The sequence below is a fragment of the Phaethon aethereus genome (genome assembly GCF_964289735.1).
Source record: "Phaethon aethereus genome assembly, chromosome: 6".
NCBI classification, from domain to species: domain Eukaryota; kingdom Metazoa; phylum Chordata; class Aves; order Phaethontiformes; family Phaethontidae; genus Phaethon; species Phaethon aethereus.
In genome coordinates this window covers 9840469-9855894 of record NC_138580.1, presented here as the reverse complement: position 1 = coordinate 9855894, position 15426 = coordinate 9840469, and positions in this window count along the sequence as shown.

Here is a 15426-nt window from a genome sequence, read left to right as displayed (position 1 = left end):
TTATGATTAATTTCCTCTCACTTCTAAAATAGAAACATCATAAATATAATAGTAGTAGTGTCAGGTGATTGGGTGCCAAGACATCTTACAAACGCCAGTTATTTTTCACTTTTTACCCACCAGTTTGTTTCCTGATGATTTTGTAATATTACAAACTTCAACAGAGCTCTAGAAAGCTGCAATAAAAACTTCATAGGCAAAAGAAAATGGGGAAAAATAGGCAGAAAAATATATTTCTATCTTGAATGGAGAATACATCCATCACATCACTCAACCTATAACATAGGATAAAACTGAGAATCTGGAAGTGGGTTGATGGTAACTGATAACCATTTCTTGAGTGACTTAATTACAACGGGTAGCATATGTAATCTCAACGCAATGCCCATTAAGAACCAGTCTGTATTAGTAGAACTGGTTGTCCCTAAGGTTATATAAATAGCTTGTTCAAATAACTTCCATTTATCTAGCAGCACCTCTGTAACGTTATATTACTTGTAAAAAAAAAAAAAAAATAGGGACACCCAGTGTCACAGTCACATTTCACAGTTCTGAGGGCAACTTTCCACCTCGATATGTTTTCGGTGTGTTGAAGATTCTAGAGCTGGCAGCTCTGAAGGACATAGCTCTCGTATTGAAATCATCCTGGGTATTCATTGGCTTTGAAGGAATCATGAAAATGTTCACAGATCTCTTGCCCAACAACAAAAATTTTAGATAACAAATAGTGCAAACCGTCTTTGTGAGCGTGTTTTGTTTGCCATCCCAAAATGTATGTGTGTGTCTATGTATGTAAGCACAGAGGCAACTACGATTGTCACAATTTTCCCATATAGCATGGCTTTAAAAGCATTTTTGATTGCCGTTATATTTTAAGCATCTGAGGGCTAAGTATTTTCAGGGTCTATGTGGCAGAAGCCATATTTTTCTTGTAGAAAGTCCACAGGACCAATGGCCACCTTCTCTTTTGTTGTAAACTTGTGGAGTTCCATTAACTTCCATGGTGCTTTGCCATCATATCTAAAGATTTTTAACATTGTCCAAATGAGTTTAATCCATATATTGTTTTCTCTTATTAACCTAAAGCAAGCAGAGTATCTGTCATGACCCAACTGCCTAATGATACCTAGATTAACTCCAAATATATCTAATATGGTGTACTTAGTGGAAGGTCATGGTAATTTGGCTGTGCTGTTTTGGACATCTTACCTTTCTCATTCAGAACAAGTTAAAGTTTCTCCACATGGTACTGCAGTCTACTACAGTAAGACCCTATCTGTAAGCATTTCCAGGTGCCTAACAGTGTGACACCCTGGATCTCCAAGATGTAGGACGTCACAGAGGCTGAAAGTTTATATGACTTCAGGAGGAGACTGAACAGGTTCATGGTGGCATAAAACATTTATTGCTAAATACATCTAAATGACTTTCAGCTGAGGAAGTCTCAGAGGTACCTGAAGTACTCTGGGAAAATACCACACATGCTTGTCACCTTACACAAATACCTAGGTATGTTCTTTTGGTCATCTCACAATCCCATCAGAGATGGTTCGCTCTTCAACTCTTCTCATCTTCTAGTTTAGGCCATGTCATGTCAAGCTTTTTGTTTTGCTTTGTTTTTATTTGAATACAGAATACTTTGCACGTGGTGGGTTTTAAAGTTTTCCAGTAGAAAGCAGTCCAAGAAACTTCATACTTCTTGGTATGGCCATTGAAAAGTGCTGCTAGAGATTCCCTGCAACATAGTTGGATTCTGGAAGTGGTGAGTGGTAGATAATGGACTCCATAAAAATTACATTCCTTAAGCCAGATGAAACATGGTTCTTAACAGAATGGTATAAAAATGTAACTATTAATCCTGTCACATTTTTAGTTGATGAGCAGTCAAAAGTTTCACACCAAATTATCATATCAAAGCACAGATATTGTATCAGTTGAAAAAAAAAGGTGAAAATGGTAATTTGTCTTTATAGCTGTGCAGCTGCTGATGCTAAGAATAGATCATGGAGACCTATGTTATGGTTAGTCAACCTAAAAGATGTGGAACGTTACGTGTGGATTATGTTTCAGAACTTAAACATCTACTATACTATAAAATGTAGAATTAATGGAATTATATCATGGTTCTCAAATTAAGACACAAAATGAGAGAGTCCATTCACTCCTTGCCACTTCTCACTTATGTTTTGCTAACTTCCCATCAGATCATTTGGACACTGAAGATTATGCACAAATGAGGAAAAATATTGCATTCTGCCGAAGTCAAATAATTTTTGAATGAATTGCAATAACACGTTAGCTGCTCATAACTACCTACCTGGTAGATTCCAGTTTCCTGAACTCTTAAATAAATTCCTGTGTATGATTATGAATATCTGATGCAACATTATCCTACAAGATATTTAGACACATTAGAAGGAATACCAGAGAAAAACTAAGCAATTCTAGCATTTAATCCACAGTGATTCACCTCTCTCTCAGAAACTTTTATTCAAACAGACCATACTAATTTGTGTTCTGAGCTTCTGTTAAGACAAGCTCTTAACAAAGAAACAATAGACTAATTATTTTCCTTTGTTATAGCCAGTGAACTAGCTTACATGAACTGTTGTCATGTAAATGATGAATCATAAGGATTTCTGTTCCCAAGTCAGCGTTTCCAGTTTTAGTGTTTTGGGTTATATTGCTTAAGTTATCACTCGACTGTGGATATAAATTATTTGTGTCTCTGTATCCTATTATTAGTCGGGGGGGGTACAGTAATAAGTACTTTCATTGCCACCCAGAGGAATATATTATTTTCCTAAATGGATAAGGGTAATCCTGCCCGCCCTTCTCACAGTCTCATCATAGCCAGGGTCAGAGTGTGCCCTGCCAGAGCCCACTTTGCTCAGAGAGGTACCCAGAAACCCAGCCACAGGCAAGGAATTCTGCGTGTAGAACACCCAGCAAGGTTTACCGCTTTCATAGGAAAAGGAGCTGGCATGTGGATGTACTTCTTGTCCACGGACTAACTCATTTCATTGTGACCCAATGCAATATTTTGCAAACTTTTGTTAGACACTTGGAGCTAACAATTTCTAATAAAAAATCTGCCTGAATTTTGTTCATTTTGAATGTTCACAAGGTATAATTCCTATGAATCTGAGGCTTGTAACATGGAGTAAGTTCTGTTTTTGACATGGTGTGATTGAAACTTAAATAGATGAACAAAGGCTAACAGAAATAAACAAAATAGAGTGAAAAATAACACAAACCAAAACACTATTTTTTGCTTGTAAAGGTTTATGTTGCACAGCTATTCAAATATTCCTGTAAATACCCCCTTCCCCAAACCACAAACGCACATAAGAATGTTAATGAATAGTGAATAAAAAGGGGCACGATCATGGTCAAACCAAACAGCTGCTCAAAATTCAAATACGCGTTGCAAATATTGCTTTACAGAGTTCAAAGAGCTTATCTGTTTTGCTGCATCATAATCAAAGAAACCCGAAGCCCTCCTTGTGCTACATGATTGTAAGGGTACTGACCCATGGTGTTCAGGGTGGCCAGCAAAGGATTTTAGAGAAACGTCGATGGCAGGTTGATATATTTATTAAAACCTTCCTTGGTACTTGATAAAGAAAAAAATGTGAACAGGTTCACAGTGGTTGAAGAGTTGCCATTTTAAGAAGCTTATTTAGAAAATATAATTGATTCATTAATTGTATTACTTTTCTGTTTATTATTGTCTGACAAGGTTGATATTAATAAATGGTAGTCAAGAATTTAGAATAATATGAAAACATCACCTGTCCAGGTGTCCACTGACAAAGATCGTCAGATCTTTATGTTCAGTAACCCACCCTCCAAAGCCCACCCTTGCTCTCCAAGGCAAGTTTATTGTGTACTGAATTTATCTCTAGCTTACAATTTGTCTGTTTTATAACTTAGCAGCATATGTAGCTCCCTCACCTGTAATTTTCCTGACCTGTGGATTTTAGTCTGTTCATTATACTAGAAACAAAAATTTCCCGAGAATAACCCTGAAGTCTTAGAAAATCTAACAAGATCTGGTCTGTAACTCCAGGTTAAAAATGTTATTTATATTTTGTTTTGTTTTTTCCTAACAGTAAGTGCAAGAAATCCACTTCACCACAGATTCACTACAGCAGGCAGAGATAAGTGCAGTGTTGGTGTATATTTAATTTCATTAAAAAGTAGCTCTATGAATATTTATAAATTTAAGCATGCAGAGACACACATAAACAGAGTATGCTATAATGTCACTTATCTGCCAAGCTGTATTGCAATGAGTGGGTCACTTGCCAAAGTGAAGTTCTGGAAGGAATCAGCAGATGGTACAGTAGACAAAGCAGAAAGAGGCTTTTGATCATGACTCTTCAATGTGTTACCCAGTGGGGCTGCGATTATGTTTCCTTTATAGCAAAGGAAGCCGTTAAATAATTTACTTAACTCTTATGTTATTGAAGTTGTTCCAGAGCTTAACAGCACATTGGTGCCTTTGGACTCTTGACTATTTAGAGTGCTTTGTTCATTAAAATTGGAGAAGGACTTTCATGCTTTGTGTGTATTGTGTACCATACATGTTCCGCATAGCTTTGTAGGTTTTGCTGTGTGGAAACCGATAGTCCTGGTTTTAGGGTTTTCATTGCTACAGGCAAATTGGAGAAAATCCCTGCCATCAGTCATTCTACATGATCAGTTTTCCTAAATGATGTGTATCGATAATGTTCCTAAGGTATCTAGGAACCTTAATGGCTGCTTCTGAATTATGCCAGTGAAAGGAAACATCTTTCACTGGATGGCAATGGATTGATGAAAGTTTTGCAGCCCCCTAAGAAAGTCAGTCAAAGGAGAGAATCTGATAATAATAGAGGATAACTATAATTACTGAGCTATTGTGAAAGAAACACAGCAGACCCTGGAACATGTTGGGTGTTGCTGAAATACTTGAAGAGAGTTTTTCTTTTCAAAATCTTGCAAAACTTATTAGAATGGATTAGTTTTAAATTGGATTCTAACTGAAGAGAAAGAATTGGTTAAATTCAAATTGTGAGGTATAGGATTTTCAATTTTCATTGAAATGTTATTTATGTGAACGTGCTCAACCAGAGAAGGACTCAGGGTGAAAATGTAAAGACAGAAAACTCTTTTTTAAAAAACCAAGACCCTTCAAAAAGATCAAAAAACAGCTAAGGATGTCCCCTTGGATGATAGTCTTAACAGACAAAGAAAAACAGCTAGTTTTATAATGACATTAATACATTTCCATTAGATCTTTATAAAAAGAAATAAAAAAGAAATAAAAAAAAGAAGAAAAAAATGCCAAAACAGAAGGAGATACATGATTTAGAAATGGTACAAATGACTATGTAGAAAATATGCAAGTGCATTAAAAACAAGAGGAATACAAGGTGAGACATTTTCATATAATAGGGGAAGAGAGCAAATAAATTCATGATGAAATTTAATTGTGACAAGTAGTTAAATAATGAGGGAATAAGAACACAGGAAAAACATATTTTTTTTTATTTTACCAGGGAAACATATTCACAGAACCATGGCCTGCGAAATTTACCCTTGAGTACTTAAGAAATGAGCCAAAGCAATTTCTCCACAAATTTGAGAACTCACGGAGAACAGGAACTGGAAAATGGCAAAAGATTATATGTCTAGATAGACTAAGAAGAGTTGGAAAAATATGTACAGCCCAACCTCATTTTGATTCCAGAAAAGATACTGAAAAAAAATTTATGAAACAATCCATTTGTGAGCAAGGAAGATAATAAAGTCAATGAAACTAGATCTGTCAAAAACAATTATGTCAAACCAAGCTAATTTTTTTCTTTGACAATGTAACTTGCCTATAGGATAAGAAGAAGATACTAAATGTAATATATACATATATTAATTCAGGAAAGCATTTCAATGCTTTTAAGTGTCTGATTAGCAAAACAAGAAAATACAGATTTGAGGAAATCACTGTATTTTGGACCTGGTTACACGAGGACATCAAACAGGGAAAAGGGACAATCACTTTGGAGAATGTGATTAAAATTCAATGTTTTCAGTAGATAGGGAGGTGAAATCAATGAACTCAAATTCAACCCACATCCTACACTTTAGAAAGCAAAATGGAAACATGCAAACTGTAGAACAACCTGTTGAGCTGCTTCTAGAAAACTGGCAGGAAACAATAGTCTGGTTATAAAAGACAAGTCAAAAAATACAGTTTGGAAGGCTTCCCCCGGCCCTGCATTGCAAGAGCAAGAAGGTCTTGGGTAAAGACCAGGTGCTTAAACTGCTTTTTAAGCACTGGAGTCACATCATGTAGAATACAAGCTTCAGTCTTTAGAAAGTGATTGATAAACTGGAGAAAATTATCTATGACTGTCCTGGTTTCAACCAGGATAGAGCTGGTTTTCTTCACAGAAGCTAGTGTGAGGCTGTGTTTTGGATTTGGGATGAGAAACTGTTGATAATGTGCTGATGTTTTGGGTTGTTGCTGAGCAGTCAAGGACGGTCCAGCTTCTTGTGCTGGGCTGCCAGCGAGCAGGCTGGGGGTGCACGGGGAGCTGGGAGGGGACACAGCGAGGACAGCTGACCCAGACTGGCCAAAGAGATATTCCCTACCATCCGACGTCATGCCCAGTACATAAACTGGAGTTGGCCGGGGGGCGGAAATCGCTGCTCGGGGACGGGCTGTCGATCACGGGGTGGTGAGCAATTGCTGTATTGGGCCTCACTTGTTCTTGTACATTCCTTTGTTGGTATTATCATTGTTGTTTCCTTCTTTCTTTCTGTCCTATTAAACCGTGTTTATCTCAACCCACGAGGTTTTTCCTAATTCTCTCCCCCGTCCCACTGCGGGAGGGGGAGTGAGTGAGCGGCTGCGTGGTGCTTAGGTGCCGGCTGGAGCTAAACCACGACAGTCCTTTTCGGCGCCCAACGTGGGGCTTGAGGCTTGAGATAATAACGGTTGCAGGTCACAATATAAGTTATTTAGAAAATACAAGCTATAAGGAAAGGCTGAAAGACTTGTAATATTAAGCTTAGAAAAAGAAAGCTGGAGACAGGATGCGATAACAGCCTTGTTGTATACAATAAGTTTTGATAAAGCAGGCAAAGATCAAGTGCTCTTAGGCAAGTAGACAGCATGAGTTTACACCAGTACACATTATGATAATTTGGTACCATACAAGATTGTAACGGATTCTTTAGTCATTCAGTTGTGTAACGGAAAGGGGATGGACACTCAAAAAAAACCAAACCCAAACTCAAATTTGCTTTGAAATCCTTTTGTCTTTCTGGAGATAGTGTGAGATTGGTGTGGTCAGTATGGTCCTTACCATCTCCTCCCCATAGCTGTCATAGAATACATGTTGACTCCAGTGACTTCCATTTCCACCCATCAGCTTCACTTGCAGCCGGACCCTGCTGCAGTCGCTTCAGCCCGAGCCCCCTGCTCCGCCGCAGCTGCTGCGGGCGAGAGGAACCCGGCGCTTTCCAGGGATGTAGGATGTGCAGATTTACCTCCTGAATTTCAGCTTACTAATAACATGCTGTTCGCTACTCCGTACGTGTGCTTGCACAGATGATGTGTTCCAATTGGAGAAATATATTGCAGAAATTAATGATGTGAGAGAGGTTTCAAAAATGTTTCTTTTTCATGTGTCCATCGGCATTACAGATTTTTCTTTTTATTCAGTTCTATTTACATTACATTGTTTCTTGCATCATCCTGTTCTCTATTTCTTTGTTTTAAAATATTATTTTAATTAACATTTTATTTTAAAAAGTGACGTAATTGTTTGCCTTGCTATCTTTGTGAAATTAAAAGAATATATTTTCAAACTTAATTCTTTTTATAAAGAGTTTTCTCTCACTCTCGCCAGCTTTAACAACAAGCGTATCTGAACAACTTTCCTTGTAAAATGGGCAGTCAAAATTTACATTAACTGGGCTCTGAAATAAATAGAAATGTTGATTTGTTATTGTCCTTAACTTTTTAAAGTGGGGATGAAAATTGTAAGATAAAGAGAAAAATTATATTATGTCAGATTAAAGATCTGTCAAAATATTTTGGGTTTTTTTCTATCATTACAAGAAGTCAACAGCTTAGAAAAGATTTTCTTTAAGAATGGGCTATTTCCCCAAGATAGCCTCCAAAACCTTTTGTTTCAGGTACCTCCTGAGCCAGAGGTGTTAGTATCCATTTAACACACCTTGATGTATTTCTTCCCCAGGAACTTGTTTCCCTTTGGTTCCTGTAACTTTTAGCATCCACAACGGACTGCAGCAAGGAGCTCTGCAGCCCGAACACACGAGGTGTAATGGAAGCTGCTTTTCTGTGTTTTTTTAATCTGCTCACAGCTAATTGCGTTTGATGCCTCCTAGTTCTCGTACTGGAAGAGACACTGGATAATCAATCTCTGATTTTCCAGACTTCTATCAAGTTCTCCTTCAGCTGTCTTTTCGCCAGTAGGATGAGTCCTTGTCTACTCAGTCAAAGGAAGGAAAGTATTCGATATTCCTTTTCATCTTTGTTGCCCTTACTTGAGCCTTTTTATAGAGGAAGATGCAAACTGCGTGGTATGGATTTATGCAGGAGCATAAATGTTTTCTGTTTGTTCTCTATTCCTTCGCTAATAATTTCTAGCATGTTATTTTCTTTTTTCACTCTTTCTGAGCTACAGAAAGTAACTGAACTACACGTCATAACCTCAAGATCTCACTCCTCAGGTATATTGTTACAATGCAGTTACCCTCATTTTATATGCAAAATAACCTTTTTTTCACCCATGCAAATGACATAACATTTACCTGGATTGAATTATATTTGTACATTTTGTTGCCCAGATACAGTTTTGCTGTATCCTCAGACCAACATTTGCAGCCACAGTCGTTTGTTCTCACAACCTTATAACTGTATTTTCAGCAAAATTTGTCCTATACATTAAGGACTTTATTTTCAAAAAATCAGATTGACTCCTGCTTTGCTGGTTTGGTGTTACATTTAATGGCTTGTAGTTACCTGGATCATTCATAGTTTATTTCTTGAAAATTTGTCATCTTTACCTGCTGCTTTCTTGTTCTCAGGTATGGAAGTGCTTTTAAGTGATACTTTATATACCACCGACAGTTGTTCACCTTTCTGGTCCCTGAACTCCTTTTGAATTCTTAGGCAAATACTGATTGATGCAATTTGTTCCTGTTTAATTTTGTTGTTTGCTCTGTAACATTTGTTGACGCTTCAGTTTGATTCAGATCTTCAGTCACCACCCAGTAATGAAGGGTGCCAGTGTAGGAGCCACCCCAGGCTCTTCCACAATGAGTACAAAGGCAAAAAATTAATTTAGTTTTCAGGTTGGCCCTTTTTTCTCTCAGTGCTCCTTTTATGCCTTTATTATCTATTGACTCTAGAGACTTTCTGGAAGGCCTTTTACTCCTCATGTGTTTGAGGAACAATCTATTAAGAGTATAAAAACTACTGGTAAATAATTTTCAAGCACAAGCTTTTTTTGGTACATCTTACTGTGTCTCTTACATTCAGCTTGCTGGCTCCTGTATTCTACCTATTTTTCTTATTAGAACAGAACCTTAGATTTTCTGAAAGCTACTACTCAACTTGAATGACCTACCTTCCCCAGCAGTTTAGCCATACCTTCTTCCTTTTTCCCTTTCTCCGGTCTTTTCTGAAAAGTGATGTGTATTTGCTCTATGCCTTAAAATGTCACTATGTAGCCTATCTGAAGGCTGCAAAGATTTAACGCCAGCTCCTTCCTCTTAGAAGAACTTTAAGCACAAGATTATGAAAATATTTAAGACTTTAAGAAAGTGTTTGTGATCATCATGTCCATATCAATTTATGGAAAACAAACTCATTATGTGCTTTTGTGGCTGCCTGGACTTCAATAATCAGCAGTGGTTTAGTTTGATGGGTGAGTTTAGAACAGCTATATGCTTAAAACTGTGCTTATATCAGTGGTACCTCAATGCACACACATAGAAGAATGTTTTTCTTCCTCAGTTGGATTTTGCACTGACCATTGCTCGATTATTTAAAAAAGTGAGGATTAGAGCACATACTATAGCAACCTATTAACTTAAATCTCCTTTCTCGCTGTGTTATTTCTTGATGGTGCTGAGCCAGTTATGTTAATTCAGGAATGTGCAATGATCATACCTCCAGAGTTTAGACAAATCTGGACCAGATGAAAATTTGGTTTATAATATTTCCTTTAAAAAATTAAAATGGTCAAAAATAACTAGGCTTTTTTTTCTTTTTTTTTCCCCTGAGATCTCCCTTACAGGCAAAGATAACTTGTTGTTGTAGTGCTGTGCAGAAAATGCCTTGCTTATGGTTTTGGTAAATTAAACAGTTAATATGAGAGAGGGAAATACAGGAGATACGGAGTTATCCTGTGGGAGCTTCCATCTTATATATATCCAAAGCCTAATGTAAATTAACTTTGAATTATATTTTTAAATTAGTATCTTGTAAAATTAGAGCTGTTTTGGGTTTTGGAAATGTCTGTTCATTGTAACTCACATTGTGTTCAAGAGACTGATATTCAAGGTCCTCGTTCAAAGTACTTAGGGAAAGGATACTGGTAAATCACTAGCTGGTGATTGCCGGGATATTGGTTACTCAGTAGGGCTCATTTGGCTAAACATAGGTCAACTCCTGTACACACACAAAGAGAATTACCTTTGTACCTCTATGTGTAGCAGAGGGCAGTAAAATCTCAAATATGTAGCATGAGAAAAAAAAATCTCCTTCCAAGCTTTATATAAAGGTCGTGTTGTAATTAGATGTTAGAATAAATACCGCTTTATTCCCTGCCTTTCCCACAATAAAAGAAAAGAAAAAGGAAAGCGGTATCTTGTATCTTTAAAAACAGATCATAGTAACATATCAGAAATGAAATGCAGTGACATTAAATAATAATGAAAGTCTCTAGAGGAGAAATTTGTATATGTCCCTGAAGATTTTATTTTCTCTTTTCCTTTATTATTTTCCCTTTTAGTCCTTTTTGTCTTGTCTCTGTTTTATATCCACTTCCTCAGCTAGTGGATATTTCCTTTGCTTTTGAAACCATCAACTCACCACTGACTCCTAAGATTAGCCTGATTTTAGGAGTTTGATTAGTCTGATAAGTTGATCCAGAAAGTTATCTTAGTTTACAACAGGTTATTTGGTTCAGATGCTTCATTTCAACTTTGTTCAAAAAGTTTTCTGAGTTTTTTTGTTGGTTTTTTTCCCCCTTTAATCTTAATGCATTTCACACATGACAGTATACACGAAGAAGATAGAGAACTTGGTTTCCAGAAAGGAACTTCCCAAAGCTCTTCTGTTTCTGTCTTACATAAGTGCACCATTAAACAGGTCATAAAAAACTCTGACATTGTTAAAGGGGAAGAAAAACGTAGTTCTATACAATCATACCTCTTGTAATGGAAATTTCAACGCTAAAAATAAAAATGCCGAAAATAGTCTCAGAGCTCTCTCAATCAAATGGAAAGAGTGCAAACATATTTCTGTCAGTGGAGGAAATGTGTTTCTAGGAAGGCAAGGAGACCATTCAAAACCTCCAGATTGATTCCCATTATGCCTGTGAGAGTCTCGTGGCTAAATTCCAACATTTTTCTTGGAAAATGTATTCCACAGCAGAACAACCATTTGTCTTAACACCCCATGGCTGCCTACAAACAAAGTGTTCTGCCAGTGACTGGCACAAACTTCAAGCTGCAGCCTGAAATCAAGCTGGTCCTTTTTATTCTTTCCTTTTTTTTTTTCAGTCTCTCAAGGGCACATCTCGTAGCCTGGATGAGAATACAGAGGAAAGCAGATGGCAACACCATTTGCAGCCTGAGTGACAGCAGAGGAAGCCAAAATGCTAGATTAACGGCCTCATCCCATCACAAATCTTTGTTAAGTCAACTCTACCTGATTGTGTAGCGTTATTTGAGGACCCAGACTGCACAGGCACCTCTCTAACAACTGAAGGCATGATCACAAAAGGATCTGCAGACTATGTTCAACATTGTGTGTCCTAAAAACATCACAGCAATAGGAAAATGATGGAGAAGGTCGCTGGCTACCGTGCAGCTTGGGAATTTAGGAGGGGGACACCACCACCTTTACCCACCTCCACTGTAGAATTTAGCTTGTAAGGAGAGGATTTAAAGAGCTCATTCATCTGCTTTGTTGTTCTAGGCTTGCCTTTTTGCCCCAGACTGGGGCAAACCTCCAGACCAGGGATATCTATGCAAATTTCCACCTACTCCAGAGCAGCCTAGATGCGATCGACTGCACTCTGTAGCAGTTGCATAGGCAGAGGAAGAGCTTGTATCACAGGGGTCTGGGTAGGAAGAAATGTAAGCCGGTGAGCAGTGATCTCACAGGAAGGCTGGCATCAGCAAAATATTGGATGAGATGTTAGAAACCCAATGGTCGTTGTGGAGTTTGGCACACAGAGAAAGGGTTCTTTGCCTGGTTTGTAGGGCAGAGGCTTCTGTTGCACGATGTACCTTTCCACTTCAATTAATAATATAGAACCCCTCAATAAATATAAATCTCTTCAGTGGATTCATCTAGTGCCTATTTTTACATATTATCCAGAAGGGATGAAAATAATGAATAACCTCCAAGCCACTGGTTCAGCACGACAACCAAAACGTATGAGGTAATGTCACGTGCTCAGAGAAGCTTTTCACATAACGTATGATCCCATAGTAAGACCAGCTCTCTCATGAGATAAAGGACATGGGATTTACCAGGCTAGATTAGCCAATGCCAACTGATTCAGAGAGAGGGGTAAAAATAAAAGAGAACAAGCGAGAAAACCTTTTGATTAGTCCAGCCAGTTACCTGCACAGCGCTGCGCACGAGGAAGGTCCCTGCAGGGAAAGGTGGTTACATTACAGATGTTTTCTTGGTTAGCATATGGATGTGAGTTTTTTACATATTAATAGGGGAGTGTTTCCTGAAGCACCACACTATACCCCATGGTGATGGGCAATACAGGAATGGCTGCTCTTGTATACAGCTAGCGAAGTCTTCCTGTCCAGGAGGTTCTGTGTTGCTATAATCCACAAGTAGTACTCTACCATAGGAGGGCACTGGCAGCATACCAAAGTGCCAACTAGGAGATGTTGATCCCCATCTTTCAAAGCAATATTGCCCTTCTTCCAGGGAAAACCATGTAGACTGAGTGTTATATTAAAAAGTCTTCCACTGATTGCTTTTGTAATATCTTCCTCCCTGAAGGAGATGGTCTTAGTTTCTTGGGATAACATTTTCTCATGAAGCTTCCTCTTAAAACCTTCTCTGTGAGGTACATACTATGGAACAATTGCAAAACCAAACATCCTACAATCTTTTTGCTGTGTGTAGCTCTGCATTTCATATTTTTAATATTTTTAATTCTGCTTATCACAAATCTACATGTGGTGATTATAATGATAATTTTCTTGAATACTTAGTGTGAATTGCATGGTTGGAAAAATAGAACAAGTTTAAAAGAGACCCTCATATTTGACAGAAACTGCACTTTTGTGTCTTGTAGTAACCCAGAGGCCAAAAGTTCTAGTCATAAGATGACCCAGATGCTCTGAGGTTGTTAACATTTGTTCCTACCTTTTCTCAGTGCTGTCAAATGTCAGGTGATGATTTCTCCCATTAGAAGGAGAGAAAAATATCAGAGTAGCCAGAGTAGTTGAATTGTTGTGTCTGGATAAAATTCACATGTGAGGAGATGATTGGCACAAAAAAAGCATTTAGACATCTGAGGATGATCACCAGGGACCTGCTGAGATCTTTGAGCTGAAGCCCAAAACTCAGTCTGCTTTATATAGGCACTGTGGTCATGGTCCCCCAATCCTTCTAGTGGATGATGTCTCCACTGACTAGATTTTCATGCTGGTTTTCTCTGCTTGCAGAGAGAATGTGATCAATTGATCTCTACCATGTCCTACACCCCCAGACCATTTGGTTTCTGAATTTCCCCCCTACAATCCCAATGCACTTTCTATAGTCTATCAGACTGTGTCACTTGGGCTTTCTCTTATCTGTAGTCTTCCAGCATCAATGAATTCTTGATTGCTCCCATCCCTCTCATAGCTGATTTTTATTATGTTTTCATCACAGGTCACGCTTAAATCTCTGCCACTCTTTTGCATCCTGCCTGCAGTGTCTTCACACATTCTAAATAGCTTCTTTCAAGTAAAACTATCAAACATGTAACACGACTTTATTCCTCTCTTTTGCTTATTTTTCATTTCTTTCTTTCCTCTTGACATTGATTGAAAAATGCCATCCAACCTTTGCACTTTATTGCATCTCATCACATTTGCTGACCATTCTTTCATTCCCTGTCATGTTACTTTTGTCCTAAGTTTCTCACATACTGTGGGTTTTATTCTTCCCATTTCATTTTACAGTCCTGCTCTGGTATTTCCTATTAAAAACAAACTCAGTCACGCTTTAGCCCATTTGCTTCTGTAGAGACCACTTTACCTTCCTGTTCTCATTTATCTTTATTCTTATTTACCATGCTGCTTTCAATTCCCTCAATTCCATGCTCAGACCTGTTAGCTCTGCCTTGCATCCTTTGCACTCGATCAATTCAAAGCACTCATGCCAAAATTTTTAATGGCCTATTCTTAGGCAAGTCCCAGAACCCATACTCTGTCTTCATCTCTCCGACCTGACAGCTGCCTTCAATACTGCCACCATTCTCTTTTTCTTGAAATGTTGCCCTTCCCTAATGATTCAATTTTCTCCTGGTTCTCCTCTAAAATATGTATTCACTCATCCTTCCTCCACAGGATTCTCTTTTTAATTCCACAAAAAAAATCTTTGACTATATGATTACCTGATCTACATCTCAATTCCATCTGTCTCTCTTCTTTTGAAGAATAAAATTTCTACCACTTTGTCTTGTGGTTTAAGGATGTGTAGTCACCTGAGATCAACCTAAACTTGATTAAGCATAGTTCTTCAATCCCAACCCCTGATAGCTCTCTTGGAAAGAACAGTGGTATTGTCCACTGGTGACTAAGAAAGTCAATAGACAATGCAAAACCATCTCACACCATAATACTTTCCTGTCACTTTTCAAAATTTCTTTGAACATAAAGCTTCTAGCATAATTTCAGTAATACTTAGGTCATGATAAATTTTTTTATTTGGCTGAGCAGCATCCTTCTACACCCTTCCAGTACCTCCCTGTCACTTCTTGTGTCACACAGAGGTTGTAGAAAGTTTTGTGCATGGACCCTCTTTTTGCTCTTTCTACAGTGCCTTGCAGTAAGGGATCTTCATCCCTGAGGAGGTTCTTATCATGGCAATCAAGGCAAGAGTAAAGTGGTGTCAACCACAGAAACCTCAGTTTGTGGGTTGTGTGCAATCTGGCA